The sequence below is a fragment of the Musca autumnalis genome, unplaced genomic scaffold, assembly GCF_047663935.1.
Source record: "Musca autumnalis isolate F117 unplaced genomic scaffold, ASM4766393v1 scaffold_3, whole genome shotgun sequence".
NCBI classification, from domain to species: domain Eukaryota; kingdom Metazoa; phylum Arthropoda; class Insecta; order Diptera; family Muscidae; genus Musca; species Musca autumnalis.
The window spans coordinates 250,836,951-250,854,160 of NW_027411866.1; the positions used below are offsets into that span (position 1 = coordinate 250,836,951).

Genomic DNA, 17,210 nt, shown 5'->3' on the forward strand with positions numbered 1-17,210 from the left:
CGGCGGCGGCGCGCCTACTAGTTTACGGACTGGCGGCTAATTTGGGCATATTTTGTAGTGAACAAAAGTGGGTTTTTGAGAGATCGTGAGTGGAAATATTCCTTATGTTGTTGTTATATGTGACAGTCAGTGGGGCGGAAATGGTACTGAGGTGGTTAGGCTGCGGCTTAGCTCGCCGGAATGGGGAGGTTCTTTTTTCCGCTAAACTGTCCATTTAAAATAGTGTACCATATATTCTCATATTTTATCGGGAATTTAAACTTCAGAAATTAAAGACACAAAAAAACAATATTGCAGACGGATGTACCCTAATACATTACCTTGTGGTCATCCAATTCCAAATCAATGTTCGACAGATTTCCATCTTATGTGAGGTTAGATCTTTACCTCATTGGCTACCCACCCCTTATGACGTATTACAGTCATCCTTTGGTATTTCCTTGCCAAACATTATATATTTGGAAATACCCCATAAAAGCATGCAAAACTATCTGATAACTTTTCAGCCCATTGTTTTAATAAATTAACACATTTTTACTTTAAAATATATCACTCATGACAATTTTTCTATATTTATAAATGTTAACATTTTTAATAATTTAACTTTTCAATAAATCGTATACAATAATGTTTTTTTAAGCCAAATAAATAAATTTTCAAAAATCGATTTTCTTGTGAATTTACAAAGTAATGTTAAATATATAATTTCTTTAATATTTTGTATGCATGCATATTAGATATAAAATATTTATTCGATTTTAAGTATTTTTAATTTTAAATTGCTTTTAAATTTTTACTTCTGTTTATCTTATAAGTCCTTTTTTTACATTTAATTTATCTTAATAGTTTATTTACATTTACAACTAATTTTCTTTCTTTAGGTATTTTTCATTATTTAGTTTTTTCCTTTTTTGACAAATTTTTCTTTTTTTAGGGTTATGTCATGTTCATACATGTGTATTTTGACACCTGTATGAAAATATGTATTTTTTTATAATTTATATTCAATTTTTCTAATTTTTTGTGCAAATTTTCAATTTAAATCTTTTTTGTCGCTCAACCCTAATATTCATTTAGGCCTAGATAAATTTTAGAGCCTAAAGTTATGCTTTAGCATTTTTAAGGTTATGTGTTATAGTGCATTTACACCACGTGTAAAGAAGACATTTTAATACAATAAGCGTGAACACTTGGAATATTTAGGGGTTCTCAATGCAATTTATGTTTCCAATTTATAATATTTTACTCTTTTTTTACTTTTTTGTTATGAATTCAGCTTATTTACACGTATTTGTTGACTTTTTCATACCTTATCTTCATAGGTTTGTGTACTCACTTCTATAATTTGTAATCCATCACTTTTCCAAACCATGTGGTGTAATTTTTGTGGGGTTGCTTTTATGTGAGAGGTGAGGTTTTCTAACCCCAAAATTGCTCGGAATATTGTGTAGATGTCGCGAACTCATATATTTGGCGCGTTAACAAGGCAATCCTTTGGTGGTTTTAAAAGGGTATTTTAACACAATATCCTGTATTAATGACAAAAGATATTGTTATATTTAGCAATATGCCAATATCTTTAACCAATGGTTTAATAATTATGCTTACCCGAGCAGAAAATTTACACAAGATGTGTTTAAAAAAATTAATACGAAAATCGACGTATGTACGTATGTGTGTGTGTGTGGTTCCTAATGATATTTAACAAAAAAATATGAAATTAACATTTAAAACACTATAAGAACCAACATGTATTATCATACATACAAAGAAGATTAACTTTTTCGTTACACATTTAATTTGAAATTTTGTGACATTGTATTTTTGACACCTCAACTCTTTGAAACTTTTTTGACAATGAATTGGATAAATTCATTGGCGAAACTTCAAGGTGACATTTTCCAAGGTTATAATCCTCATGGAGTTGAAGTTTTCAGAGTTGAAATTTCATTTTCCTTGCAGCCCTGGTGGAACTTAAATTTTGTGTTGTAGTTCATAAGGATGAGGTGCAGGGGGCGCTAGTATTGCCACTATGAATAAAAATGTAATACACAAACATCGATTCGTGTGTATCTAAAGAAAAGGATAATTTATATTTAATATAAATTAATTGTATTTACAATTAATGTGTTTAAACATAAATTTTGTAAAATATAACAATCCTTTAAATACATGTCTTTTGTCGTACGATGTTGTCCGTCAAACAAATCGTTCGATTATACAAACTGTGGTGAGAATATTTGATGTGTTCATATATTCACCACAGGTAAAAAAAAATTCATTTGGCAGTACTGTGATCGAACATATGTCAAATTAGATGTTTATTTACATTTTTCTGCCGGCAAAAGGAAAACAAAACAAAAATATTGTGAAATATAAAAAGCTACCAAAAAAGAAGCAAAAGTGGCTGTTTTTTTAAAAAGGATGCCGTGGAAATTAAGCATTGGATTGTGCCTCCGGCGAATGTGTGCCAACAATAATAAAAAACAAATTAACGAATGGACAAGAGCTGTTGGACAAAATTCACAGCCAGGCAGGTATAAAGTGGCTGTCACAAAGCCAATTCTTTTTGTGTATCCTGAGGAACAAAAAGATTTGGGAATCAGATTATTTGTGTGTAAGTATTAACATTATTCCCTTGTTTCATTATACTGATATTTGTCTTCTATTTGTTTGCAGGTACCAAGTTATTTGCTGGTCATGGTTTCCTTACTACAGGCACAAATAGGTGTTAAATATGACAATGTGGATAATGTGAATTTGCAGCAAAAGTGTTTTCCAATCTGTTGCACATTGTTACCTGTTGCTTTAGTGTGTATACAAGAAGATTTGCAGAAGAGGTTGAGCACATACAGGCAATGTAAACAAACAAGGGAACAATTTATAATGTGATCATTATCTCCGCCAACAATCAGCGTTTGTTTACAATAGAAGAATTGCAACATTGTACTTGGAATTCCTAATCGGAAAGTATTCTTCCAATCTACTTATTTTTTATGGCAAATTCTAACCATTGTTATTTCTTTTACAGGTTAATTGCTGAATGTGGGTGTTAATTTTTTTGTTGTGTGCTGTTAGAGCAAATGCGTTAAAGGAATAATTGTACATCGTCCATAACTCCAACATATAAATTAGCTGAATTGAAATGTATGTATATACATCATTGAATGCAAATATTGGAAAAGAACACCGATGGTTCTATTAAGATTACTACATTTCAAGACAATGTGTGTATGGAAATATCCTATGTGAATATGTAACATAGTGGTGTTTTAGCATAATGGATACAAAACACATACACATTTGGACTATAAAACGATCAGAATATACTGTGTTATTGCTATTGCTTGTAAACAGGAAAGTATATTTCCAATTCTACAACATTTTAAAGAACGTATTCTAATAAAAATATTGTTTTTCTTTTCAGGCATATCTGGGCCGTAATTACCATTTCGTTAGGACGCAAATATGAGGATGTAATACCCAGGAGCTGTTGGCCATAAATGTTGTTGTTGTTTCGTATGATTGTGAGCTGGCCGTGATGTATTTTGGCTGTTTAATTACCTGCACTTTCGAATATGTGTGCAATACAAGTATGACATTTCAGTACACATTTGTAAAAATGAAATCTGCAGTAATAAAAGAGGTAAGTTGTGAGTAAAATTTGTGCCATTATGATACTAATCTGTTTTTTGTTTCTTTACAGGTAAATTTTGGTCTTTGATAATTTTATTAATGTTCATTTTTTGTTACTGTTTCAGGTTACATGACACTGTTGATAAACAACGAAAGCAGATGACATACTAAATGTGGATTTGTACAAATTAAGTAAGGACATAATTAAATTTCATCATCAACGTCAACAAAGCTGCATATCATATACATGGTGAGAAATTGTATATTTTTTTTTTTTTATTAATTTGTGTCATTGTTTGAGGTGTTGGGCATGAATGATGCCAATTAAATTTCCTTTTAAATTTTCGATTTCATATTGGCAATTTCCCAGTGCTCTTCTAACTCGGCATTTCAGCCAAGGTTTACATAGTTTAGCATTAATTCCTTTTGAGAAATCGCTCTGAACAAAATTTTTTCTGTATACTTCTTGTCCAGGCTTGAAGGATACAATTCTACACCTTTTGTTGTATGTCGATTTATTTCTCTCATAAGCCTCATGTATTCTTTTGTCGATCTTTTTGTGCAAAATTTGCATTTGGTCAGACTTAGGTAGGACATTTAAATCTCCATCTTCAAGGGCATTTAATTTACGGAGGATTTTATAGACGTCAGCATGTGTTATCATGTGATAACCAGTGAGAGCAAAATAAGGAGTTGTACCTGTTGAGGAATGTATTGTTGACCTCAAGGCACACTCAATTTTTGGCAAATTTTCATCCCATTTGGAATGATCTTGTTGCAGGTAGCTGCGAATACCACTCAAAATCGTTTGGTTTACGCGTTCACTCGCGTTTGCCTGCGGTGAATGTATGGCAGTACGTATATGTTTTATCCCAAATAATGACAACAACTCTTTGAAAGATTCTGATGTAAATTGTTTGCCATTATCTGAGTGTATGCACTCAGGTACACCAAATTTATAAAATATTTCATTCACAAGGAATTTATTCACTTGTGCAACAGTCGCCTTAGTCATTGATTTCAAAATGACGAATTTAGTTTTATGGTCCAAAACAATAAAAATATGAGTTTTACCAGACTTCGATCGGGGATATGGCCCAAGGAAGTCTATGTAGATCTTCTGAAATGGTCGTTGGGTTATAACTTCGCTGCCCATAGGTGGACGTAAAATCTGCTTTGGGTGCTTTATCTCTTTGCACATATTGCAGTTGTTTACAAATGACTTGATTTCATTGACCATTGATGGCCAATAAAAATATTGTCTAATTTTGTTTAACGTTTTTATTATTCCACTATGACAGGTATTGTTATGTACTTTGTTAATGATGTCGTTTGTGAGTGTATCTGGGAGCCAGATTTTCCAACACTCTTCATCATTTTCCACATCTGAACGATTAAACTTCACTTTTTTATAAACTATCCCTTCTTTAACCTTCAAGTCTGGCAAACGATTTTGATTTTGTTCGACGGTTTCAATTAGAGTTAAATATTTTGGATCTTTGAATTCGTCCGAATCTAAATTTATAAAAGAGGCATTATCAATGGAAACTTCTTCCATGTCCAAACGAGACAACATGTCCGGGACAATATTTTTAGTTCCTTTTCGATGCTCTATATTAAATTTGTAGCCTTGAAGCTTCAGGCTCCACCGTGCTAATCTGCCGTTCAAATCCTTTTGCTTCATCAACCATTGAAGACTAGAATGATCCGTAATCACGGTGAATTCCATCATTTCAATATATTGTCTAAATCGTTCAATGGCAAGCAAAACGGCTAGACACTCTTTTTCTGTCGTCGAGTAATTCCGTTGAGCGCTGTTCAGTTTCTTTGAGAAATATTCGATTGGGTGTTCACCGTCATCGTCATCTTTTTGAAATAGAACAGCGCCAACTCCGACGTTCGACGCGTCGCATTGGACGAAAAAAGGTCTGGAGAAGTCTGGACTCGAAAGTACAGGACTTGATACAAGACAATGCTTTAGTTTTTCAAATGCCTCTAAAGCTTGTGGTGTCATACTGAATTTGGCCGTTTTCTTTAGTGTATCTGTTAGTGCGGCAGTTAATGTTGAGAAATCATGAATAAAGCGGCGATACCAGCCAACAGTACCCAGAAACTTTCTCACATCTTTTTGTGATTTGGGCGGTTTTATATTCATGATTGCCTCTATTTTGCTTGGATCGGGCTTCAATTTACCTGCGCCTACAATATAACCTAAATATCTCAATTCTTTATAGCAGAATTTAGATTTTTCCATGTTAATTGTGAGGCCAGCTTCGGTTAATTTGTCACCTACGATCTTCAACATCTCCATATGGACTTCAAAGTTCTGTGACACAACCAAGAGATCGTCCAGGTACACAAATACACGGTCTTTCAACACTGGAGGAATCACTTTGTCCATTAGTCTGCACATCCTCTGAGCAGCATTGCACAGTCCAAAAGGCATAACCTTAAATTGGTAGTGAGGTCTACCTTGGACTGTGAATGCCGTCAAGGGGCGACTTGATTCCTCCAGCGGAATTTGCCAAAATGCGTCCTTTAGATCTATGGCTGAAATATAGTGTGTGTCACCAAGTCGAGCTAGAAGTCCATCTATGTTAGGTAAAGGGTACGCATCTTTGCGTGTAACTTTATTTAGTTCCCTTGCATCTAAACATAGTCGATTTTTGTTGGGTTTTACCACTAAGGTAACCCTATTGTTCCAATCAGAATTTTTCGCGACTTCAATCACATCTAGTTCTATCATACGGTCCAGTTCCTCATTCATTAACTTCTGTACAGCAGGACTGACAGGATAATACCTCATCTTTTTGGGTGCTGAATTCCCGATGTCAATGCTGTGCTGTTCTAAATGTGTCTTACCTAATCCATATTTCTTATAGCAACGAAAGGCAAGTTTTACGTTCTCCAAAAGAACGCTTTGCTCATGAGATAATACATGGGTCTTTTTATCGTTTTCATCATCAACTACCTCACTGGTCAGTTCACCAATATCTGGTTCAAAAGAAATTTTTAAATTTATGGACTTCCAAAAATCGTATCCCAAGATTAGGGTTTGTTTTAGAGATGGAACAAGATAAAAGGTCATTTCCTTAACTTTTGTTCCACATTGTACATTAACCTTTACTTTGCCAATAATTTGTTGCTGTTTGCCATCAGCTGTCTTTATGTTGGATTTAAAATTCATGATTTGGGCATTTATTCTTTCAGCATTTTCCAGGCAATTGTGACCAAGGCAGCTGATAGAAGCGCCGCTGTCCATTAGACCGGTGAAGTCGAAACCATTTAGTTTCACTTTCATATACGGTCTAATGTCATTGTCAACCTCAAGACAAGCTGAAGCAATTTCTTTCCTCTCGGCTTTCCTATTCCTATAACCTTTTCTTGCCTTGATTATCTTTTTGGTCATTACAGGCTGAAAATCTCTAAAAATCTCCTCTCTCTTTTTATTATAAGCCACTAATCTCTCTTCATATGGGATAATGGTTTTTAATTTGTTTGTCATAGCCGGTGAATGTTGTTTTACTGTATGTAAAACGGTTGTTGTTTGGTTGTTTTGTACATCTGTGTTTATTTGGTATTCTGGGATATGTCTTTTTGTGAACATGAGGTCCCAGTCGTCCTCATGCTCTTTTGTGGGTTTCCCACACATTTGGGACATTTCGGTGACGTCACGCCATCGAACCCACATTTGAAACAGAAGATATTCCGCTGTTCCAAATCACATTCAATATAGGTATGGCCCACTGTTTTACAGTTCCAACATGTTATTGGTTTTGTAAAACCTTTTGGGTTATGTAGGGCCTCAACTTCAGGGGTTTCATTGAAGGTTTCATCATGATCAAAATCAATTTCATGAACTCTTCTGAAGTTGTTTTGGTGCTGTTGTCGGTAGGCTTGTCTTTTGGATAGCGTTACCTCAGCTCGCTTACATTCCTCTATTAAATCATCAATGGAGTCAATATTTTTTGCATAGATTAGTTGGACTAATCCATCCTTCAAATTGTCCTTGATTATTGACACAATTTCGAAATCAGGGATGGGAGTTCTCATCTGATTTTGAAGCTTGACAATTTCTGAGATGTACATATCGGCAGATTCTGAGGGTAATTGTCGACGATCTATAATTTTCCGTTGAATTTCGAAATCACTCTCGAAATTCCGGAACTTTTTAATGAAATGGTACTTCAAAACAGCCCATTCGCAGAGAGGATTCTTCTGGCGGAATTGCCAGATCCAATCATATGCTCTGCCTGTCAACATGTGATGGAAACCTTTTATAAAAATGTCCCATGGACAACCATAATCAAGTCTGAGAGATTCGGCTCTGAAGACGAACTCTTCTACGCTTATCGACTTTGATGAACCGTCATATCTTAGGCCCCATTTCTGTAGCTGTAGTGGTGTAATGGGTTTGAAACCCATTGCAAAATTTTGATTAATATTTTGGGAGTATTGTTGTTGACCCCGATATGGAATGTTTTGTTGGTTTCGTTGTTGTTGCTGTTGGTAATTAGGATTAGAATTTGGTACGTTAGATCTTGGCTCTTGGTAATCATGTGTTTGATCTTGAGTATTATCTAAAGAATCGTTTCTAATCGAATCGATAGTTTGCCTAACGGCTTGTGGAATCATAGCGACAAGTCTGTCTTCCAAATTTTTCATGGCGTCAGATTGTGCAACCCTTACTGATGCTGAAATAAATTCTCTTAAACTCGGTCCATTTGAACTGTTAATAGGAGCATTTAAATTGAGTTCCGTGTTAGGAACTGGTAAGTCGGAAGCCGGTTGATTTGAGCCTGTTGGAAGTAGTGAATCTTGTTGGTTCATTCTTTCAAATTCCCTTCTAACTTGTTCGGCTGTTATGCTATTGTATTCAGGTCTCGGTAAGGAAGAAATTGATTCTGGTGATGAAGTTGTATGTAAGCCAGTTGGCAGTGACATTAATGGAGGAATACCAGATTGAATAAGAGTTCTATTTGCACTCTGTGCAGATGTATTTACTACTGCATTAATGGGTTGATTTTGTATGGTATTGTTTTCTAACGAAAGGCTACTTGAGGCATTGTTATTGTTCGCTAGGGCAGCGTTTGAAGTGCTAGGAAGAGGAATATATGAGGCACTTGCAGGTGCGTTATTTTTACCTGCAATTCTGCTTGAAGACCTAGTCCCAGTGTTAGAATTCTTACTAGACATTTTTATGTGCGATTGGAAAAGTAGGTTTGACAAATTATACGAAAAAAGCGAATTGTTTAATTTTATATTGGTATGAGATTTTGAGTTTTAGGATTTTAAAATTGGTTATATTGAGAATATAGTTTTAAAGTTTCATATTGAATATAAATTATTTTAATTGATATATAATATATTTAATATTGTTATTTTTCATATCCATAAGTTTTTGGTATATTCTCATATATATTAATAATAATTTCTTTCTTTTTTGTTTCTTTTCAGATGGACGAATAGTTTTTACTGATGTATATTTTTTTATAACAATATTTAAATATTTTATATATATTATTTATAGATGATTTTTTTCTTATATTATAATTTCTTAAATAATTAATTAAATATATAAATACTATTTTTAATATTATTATTTTTAATTGATAAAAAAAAGTATATAATATATTTAATATTGTTATTTTTTTATTTTGATATTAATAAGTTTTATTGATATTTTTTTATATAGGTATTGGCTATTCTGTTTTTCAGATGATTTTTAATAATATATTTTTAATAACAATATTTAAATATTTTATATATTTTTCTTGTATATTTGATTTTCTTTTATAGTATAATTTATTATATAATTTTTTTGAGTATAAATATATATTTTTGCAATATTAAAAATAATATGTTTTAATTTGTTATATTTTCTATTTTTGTATATTTATTTTTTTATAATTTTCTTTGTTTGTATATATTTCTTTTCATATGTAATTTGGACTGAATTGTGTTAACCAGACAGTTGCTTTTTTATTTACGATGTGTAGAAATCTATAAACAATTTTTTGTATTCTTTTTATTATTTTTAAGGCTCTAATTTTTTTATTAGAAAACTAAATAGCAAAAGAAAATAAATTGTTATTTTTATATTTAGATTTGTTTATTAGTTAAATAAACATAAAAATATATCATTAATTGGAATTGAATGTTGTTGTTATTTTTAATTGTGGGCTTTTTAGGTATGTTTAGTGGTACATTTTAGGGGGAAAATCTTTAACTGTATTGTACCAATTTGAGTTCAATGATTATTACTATCGGTTAGGAACAAATATCTATTCAGCTATATAGCCATTAAAATATGCTTCCTTTCCAATAGTAGTAAGCATTTTGCTCAAAAGGTAACTCTAAGATGGAATATGTCCGCGTACCTGTACAACGCGACATGGATACTTGAAGTTCCTTTCGGGATACCGATTCGTCGTACATAAACTATAGTAGAGTGTGGGCTATTGCAAAACAAATCAAATTAAAAAAAGCTCGAATGTTGGGCGCCATAAATGTGACAGTCAGTGGGGCGGAAATGGTACTGAGGTGGTTAGGCTGCGGCTTAGCTCGCCGGAATGGGGAGGTTCTTTTTTCCGCTAAACTGTCCATTTAAAATAGTGTACCATATATTCTCATATTTTATCGGGAATTTAAACTTCAGAAATTAAAGACACAAAAAAACAATATTGCAGACGGATGTACCCTAATACATTACCTTGTGGTCATCCAATTCCAAATCAATGTTCGACAGATTTCCATCTTATGTGAGGTTAGATCTTTACCTCATTGGCTACCCACCCCTTATGACGTATTACAGTCATCCTTTGGTATTTCCTTGCCAAACATTATATATTTGGAAATACCCCATAAAAGCATGCAAAACTATCTGATAACTTTTCAGCCCATTGTTTTAATAAATTAACACATTTTTACTTTAAAATATATCACTCATGACAATTTTTCTATATTTATAAATGTTAACATTTTTAATAATTTAACTTTTCAATAAATCGTATACAATAATGTTTTTTTAAGCCAAATAAATAAATTTTCAAAAATCGATTTTCTTGTGAATTTACAAAGTAATGTTAAATATATAATTTCTTTAATATTTTGTATGCATGCATATTAGATATAAAATATTTATTCGATTTTAAGTATTTTTAATTTTAAATTGCTTTTAAATTTTTACTTCTGTTTATCTTATAAGTCCTTTTTTTACATTTAATTTATCTTAATAGTTTATTTACATTTACAACTAATTTTCTTTCTTTAGGTATTTTTCATTATTTAGTTTTTTCCTTTTTTGACAAATTTTTCTTTTTTTAGGGTTATGTCATGTTCATACATGTGTATTTTGACACCTGTATGAAAATATGTATTTTTTTATAATTTATATTCAATTTTTCTAATTTTTTGTGCAAATTTTCAATTTAAATCTTTTTTGTCGCTCAACCCTAATATTCATTTAGGCCTAGATAAATTTTAGAGCCTAAAGTTATGCTTTAGCATTTTTAAGGTTATGTGTTATAGTGCATTTACACCACGTGTAAAGAAGACATTTTAATACAATAAGCGTGAACACTTGGAATATTTAGGGGTTCTCAATGCAATTTATGTTTCCAATTTATAATATTTTACTCTTTTTTTACTTTTTTGTTATGAATTCAGCTTATTTACACGTATTTGTTGACTTTTTCATACCTTATCTTCATAGGTTTGTGTACTCACTTCTATAATTTGTAATCCATCACTTTTCCAAACCATGTGGTGTAATTTTTGTGGGGTTGCTTTTATGTGAGAGGTGAGGTTTTCTAACCCCAAAATTGCTCGGAATATTGTGTAGATGTCGCGAACTCATATATTTGGCGCGTTAACAAGGCAATCCTTTGGTGGTTTTAAAAGGGTATTTTAACACAATATCCTGTATTAATGACAAAAGATATTGTTATATTTAGCAATATGCCAATATCTTTAACCAATGGTTTAATAATTATGCTTACCCGAGCAGAAAATTTACACAAGATGTGTTTAAAAAAATTAATACGAAAATCGACGTATGTACGTATGTGTGTGTGTGTGGTTCCTAATGATATTTAACAAAAAAATATGAAATTAACATTTAAAACACTATAAGAACCAACATGTATTATCATACATACAAAGAAGATTAACTTTTTCGTTACACATTTAATTTGAAATTTTGTGACATTGTATTTTTGACACCTCAACTCTTTGAAACTTTTTTGACAATGAATTGGATAAATTCATTGGCGAAACTTCAAGGTGACATTTTCCAAGGTTATAATCCTCATGGAGTTGAAGTTTTCAGAGTTGAAATTTCATTTTCCTTGCAGCCCTGGTGGAACTTAAATTTTGTGTTGTAGTTCATAAGGATGAGGTGCAGGGGGCGCTAGTATTGCCACTATGAATAAAAATGTAATACACAAACATCGATTCGTGTGTATCTAAAGAAAAGGATAATTTATATTTAATATAAATTAATTGTATTTACAATTAATGTGTTTAAACATAAATTTTGTAAAATATAACAATCCTTTAAATACATGTCTTTTGTCGTACGATGTTGTCCGTCAAACAAATCGTTCGATTATACAAACTGTGGTGAGAATATTTGATGTGTTCATATATTCACCACAGGTAAAAAAAAATTCATTTGGCAGTACTGTGATCGAACATATGTCAAATTAGATGTTTATTTACATTTTTCTGCCGGCAAAAGGAAAACAAAACAAAAATATTGTGAAATATAAAAAGCTACCAAAAAAGAAGCAAAAGTGGCTGTTTTTTTAAAAAGGATGCCGTGGAAATTAAGCATTGGATTGTGCCTCCGGCGAATGTGTGCCAACAATAATAAAAAACAAATTAACGAATGGACAAGAGCTGTTGGACAAAATTCACAGCCAGGCAGGTATAAAGTGGCTGTCACATATACTATCCAAGAATCTAAACATTTTTTTATTTTAAAAATAGTAAAATTGTTAGTAAGCTTGAACCAAATCGACGACACCCTTTAGGTCTCGGCACATACGGTCCGCTGTGCGTCGCAATCTGCGTTAAAAACAACAACCACATGAAAAATGTGTAAGTGATGCCAGGTTTGTTCTTGAAGTTTTCCTGTGGTTGTTGTAACGCGGCAACCAATGGACCGTCCGTATGTGCCGTATGTGCAGAGCCTTTTTAAGTGCCATGGCTGGTGGCCGTTGGATTTATACATGGCAATTATCTCAGTCAGTATGTACTTACACCTGATAAAAATTATACTGTCGTAATATGAACCGCCCGAACCCGTTGTAAATATTTAAAAGCGATCATAGACATGTCTCTATAATGTAATAATAATTGTTCCACAAACATCCCATACGGGACAAGGCAGACTTCTCTCGTATCAATGAGTGCACCCCGATTCATATTAATTCAATGATATGGGACCTACTGTTTATCGCCGAGTCCGAACGGCGTGTCTTAAGACACCACTTGTAGAGAAGTTTTACATGGCTGGAATACTCAACATTACTGAGGGGTATTTTGCCACCGTTGAAAATTGTTCGATGTTGCTTGGCCGCGGAATTGAACCCACGACCTTCAGCATGCAAGGCGGGCGTGCATACCATTGCACCACGGTGGTCTCTAAAATGTACTTAAGCAAAAATGTTGAACTTTTGTGAATGAGATACCTTGCGAACTCTGGAAATTTGACGATGTACAAAGTTTCCGCTATTTCGGATAAGTTTTATTGCTCAGCAGTCATTTGAGTTGTGCCGGTAGGTGTAAATCATGGCGGAGTAAGAAGGTGTTACATCAGTTGCTCAAAATCAGTCTAAACGTCAAAATTTGTTAACAATAACGCATTACTGTGAATTTCTTGTTTACGTTTTGTATGTGACTTTATTTACAATAATGCATTTTGACAACTAGAATGATAATCAGCGTTTATTTCCATTAAATCGATTAAAATATAAAGACGCGCGCCATCTCCAGTCGAGTTGACGGCGGCGATTTTTAGCCGATGTAATCGGCGGCTAAAACCTAAAAAAAAGAGAAGCGGCGGCGCGCCGCCGACCGAAAATCGACTCGCTTCCACCTCTGTTGCCGTATTGTTGCTGTACTTGTGGAGTAGCCACCTAAAAAGAAAGAAATGTCAATGTCAGTTGTTGTACTGTTCAATACTGCTACTGCTTATTACAGTTAGACATCGATTATTTAATTTGAATTTTAAAAGCACTCTTAATTGAAATTCCAGTTAATCAATTCCCTGGTAATCAAGTTCTATCTATATTTAGTATCGCTTTTTTTCACTTCGCCAGAGCCTCGTTTGCGATAACAGGGGCCACCATGGGTGGGTGTGGTTGACGCTTTGGAAAGGAGAGGCTATGTGTACAAATTTGTATTCGCTTCACTTTCCCATATAACCCTGCGTTTACACATGACAGGACAGTTGAGTTCATGTATTGATTGTCAAAAACCCAAAACTTGCCTTGTGACGTAGGCGTCCAGACAACTGCAAAAAACAGTTGTAAAATTATGAATGAAAATCATCGATTTCTTTTCGTTTTCTGTTCACATGTTTTGTTTTTGTGCATATTCTTTTGTTTTCAGCACATTTGAATTATTCTCACTTCTTTTTCATAAAAATTTCAAAAATTTGTTAACCAGACTGTCTGTGAAAAAATGATGGACAGCTGGAAGACAGCCGACAAATGTATGTATGTGTTAGTAAATCAGAGTTGTATTTGAAGGGAAACTGTCTGGTGTAAACGCCTAGTAACCCCCATCTATAATAAAAGTAAAAACAACATAAACAACAAATAATTCAAATAAATAAAAAAATACGAAATAAAACAGCAATGTTAATATTTAACATACAAAAACTATTTACAATATTTACAACACAATTTAGTACAAAAGAAGAGAGACAGCAAGCTTTTAACACATAGGCCCATTATTACATCCGTTCGGTAGTTAAATTTTGGCCGTTATCGCACAAATAACAAATTTTTTGTTCTTACATGTTTCCTTTAATAATAAGTGTCAGATAAACTAAAGGTAGGTCTGTGCTCCTTTTAAAAATTAAAGTGCGCCCGAGAGTATGCTTTACAAAAAAAAAAAAAAAAAAAAAAAAAAAATGAGAGCAAATCCAAATCATCCAATCAGATTTGAGTAAATTTGATGTGTACAGCCTTTTTTGCTTGATATTGCCATATTTTTACAAAATAAAACATTTATTTTAAATGGCAGATGTAATAGCCCGTTCACACTTAACCGGATTAACCCAGTCGGTTTGGGTTTCAAATGTCAATTCCATAGCGCAAATATCAAATAAATCCTCATGAAGTGGGTTAACCCGGCAAAAAAAAACTCTAATGTAACCGTACTATAAATAAATCTCTGGAAGTGCTAACTTTATTCCCTACTTTTCTTAAAGTAAGGTATGTATAACAAAAATCGACTTTAAAGACAAGATGTAAGAACGGACCATAAGATTTCTCCTCTTAAAGAAGACAGTTTATTTTTTGTATGCTAGACCATGGTACATTCGTAAAATTTTGAATATGTTATGTCAAAACTTTTTTTATAAAGGGATTTGACTTTTCATATTCGATCAGCTGGTGTGATACCACTACCTGGTAGTTCTGCCATGTGCTAGACCAAGGCATATTTATAGAAGGTAGAAGTGACAACCAGCTGTATTCTTACTTTTTTTGTAAATTTAGTTTTTAAAATGTAATAGGGTCTACTCATGAAATTTGAAACTTGAAATTTGCTACCATAAAATACTACTTTTCGTCTTAAACGTGTAATAAAAATTGCCTACGAGAGTTGTGAATGCGTTATATTTACATTTTGATTCAAATTTGTTCTATTTTAGATGGTTTTCAAAATGTATTTATGTTTTTCCTGAAAAAAAATTTGGAACGACCCTATTATTCAATATTTTCTTTGACAATTAATTTTCAATAACAATAATGTTGTTTTTGTAAATTTTTTAGTTGTTGTAATTCATGCATATACCTTATATGAATTTGCCTTGTGCTAGACATTAATGAAAGCAAATAATTTAGGTATCTAATAGCCCGTTTCCACGGTACGTCGTTCGTTCTCTATTCGTCGTTCGACCCTCAAATACGAATAAATTACTTGATTCCCCATACAAAATTCTGAGAACGAACGAAGATTTTTCTATGTTGTTCAAGTAGAAATACTCTCCGAACAACGATAAAATATGTCCCATCCCTAACAAATGAGAGAATTTATCGAAAATAATAATTATGACATGTCTAAATTCAAAATTGAAAAATTTGTTGAAAACACAAAAACTTTTAGAACAAAGGAAAAATATGAATGAAACTTAATGAACTAAACGTTTTATATAGATGCAGAAGGAAGATGGTTGTGTTTCCTTCTTAATTCCACACACATTTCTTGTCCATTAGTTCAAAATCGCGTAAAAAATCAGAAACAAAAAGGAAACAAATACCTGAAAGTCTGTATACACAAACATTGTTTTGACATGTCTCTCTCTCTTTAATTATGAAAATAGAAAAATATATTGAAAATACAAAATTATTCAGAATTTATGGAAAAAATTAATGAAATGTGTGTAGATAAATATAAAAGATACATTTGAAGGAAAGTCTACTGTTTTTCCTATTCATTTAATGTATATTTTATGTGTTTTCGGATCAAATTTTCGTGAAAACAAGGAAACAAATATGAAGGAAATTTTGTTTATGTTTCTGTTAATTACGAATGGTGTCGTGGAAACGGGTTAATTCGTGTACGTCGTTCGACAGGCGAACAACGTAATTGAAACGCTCGTGTGAACATGATATTACGTGTGTCTTGTAACTATGATAAAATGATGACGTCAAAAGTGATTGCTTTTGCGAAAAAACCATGGTAGAACAAATACAAGGTAAAGTTAATACTACAACAAATACAACTCGAACAACAACCACAAAGGAATTTGTTTTTGTTTGTAAACCTTAGTGTCAACGTAAATGTAAACAAAACAAGGAAATGTCTATAAATTATTGGAATTAAAAAACTAATATTTTTTCACATTTGTGGCCTGTTCCCGTACTTTATAAAGTAGTAAAAGTCGTAAAAGTTGTAAAAGTCGTAAACGATTTTCATATAAATTTTGTGTACGGGAACGCAAAATGTGTAAAAGTGGTAAAAATTGTAAAAACTTTTTAGTTCTGGAACAGAGCTTTGATTGAATATTTTGGAAAACATGAATGAAAACTCGTTAGATTTTCAATTTGAATGTTTCCATATCATTCCACTAAATGCATCATTTCTCGCAGAAAGTAGAATACTTGCAAAAATGTTTCGGGTCGCTGGTAATTAATTGAAAAAAGAGAAGATGTTTCAATCATTTGCTTTTGAAAACAAAAAAGCACATGTTTATTAGGGCTTTATTCTTTTCAAGTTTAACAAAATACCACACATATTAACAAATATTGTACCGCCTCTATAAGCGATGTTTTAGTGTGCGGCATGTCGTTCGGACCTGGAGGAGGTTACATGTCAATGATATGAAGCCGTCTTTA

At 32.6% G+C, this 17,210-nt stretch overlaps 1 long non-coding RNA gene across 2 annotated transcripts; it reads left to right on the forward strand.

Moving 5' to 3' along the window:
• Positions 1–2,313: 2,313 nt before the first annotated feature.
• Positions 2,314–9,142, forward strand: LOC141397380 (uncharacterized). 2 transcript variants are annotated; one of them, XR_012411386.1, is made up of 5 exons: positions 2,314–2,617; positions 2,680–3,147; positions 3,223–3,646; positions 3,762–3,886; positions 9,094–9,140. It is a non-coding gene; the product is annotated as an uncharacterized lncRNA (long non-coding RNA). The 2 variants fall into 2 exon arrangements; XR_012411385.1 differs by having other exon boundaries at positions 2,680–3,646; positions 9,094–9,142.
• Positions 9,143–17,210: the final 8,068 nt, after the last annotated feature.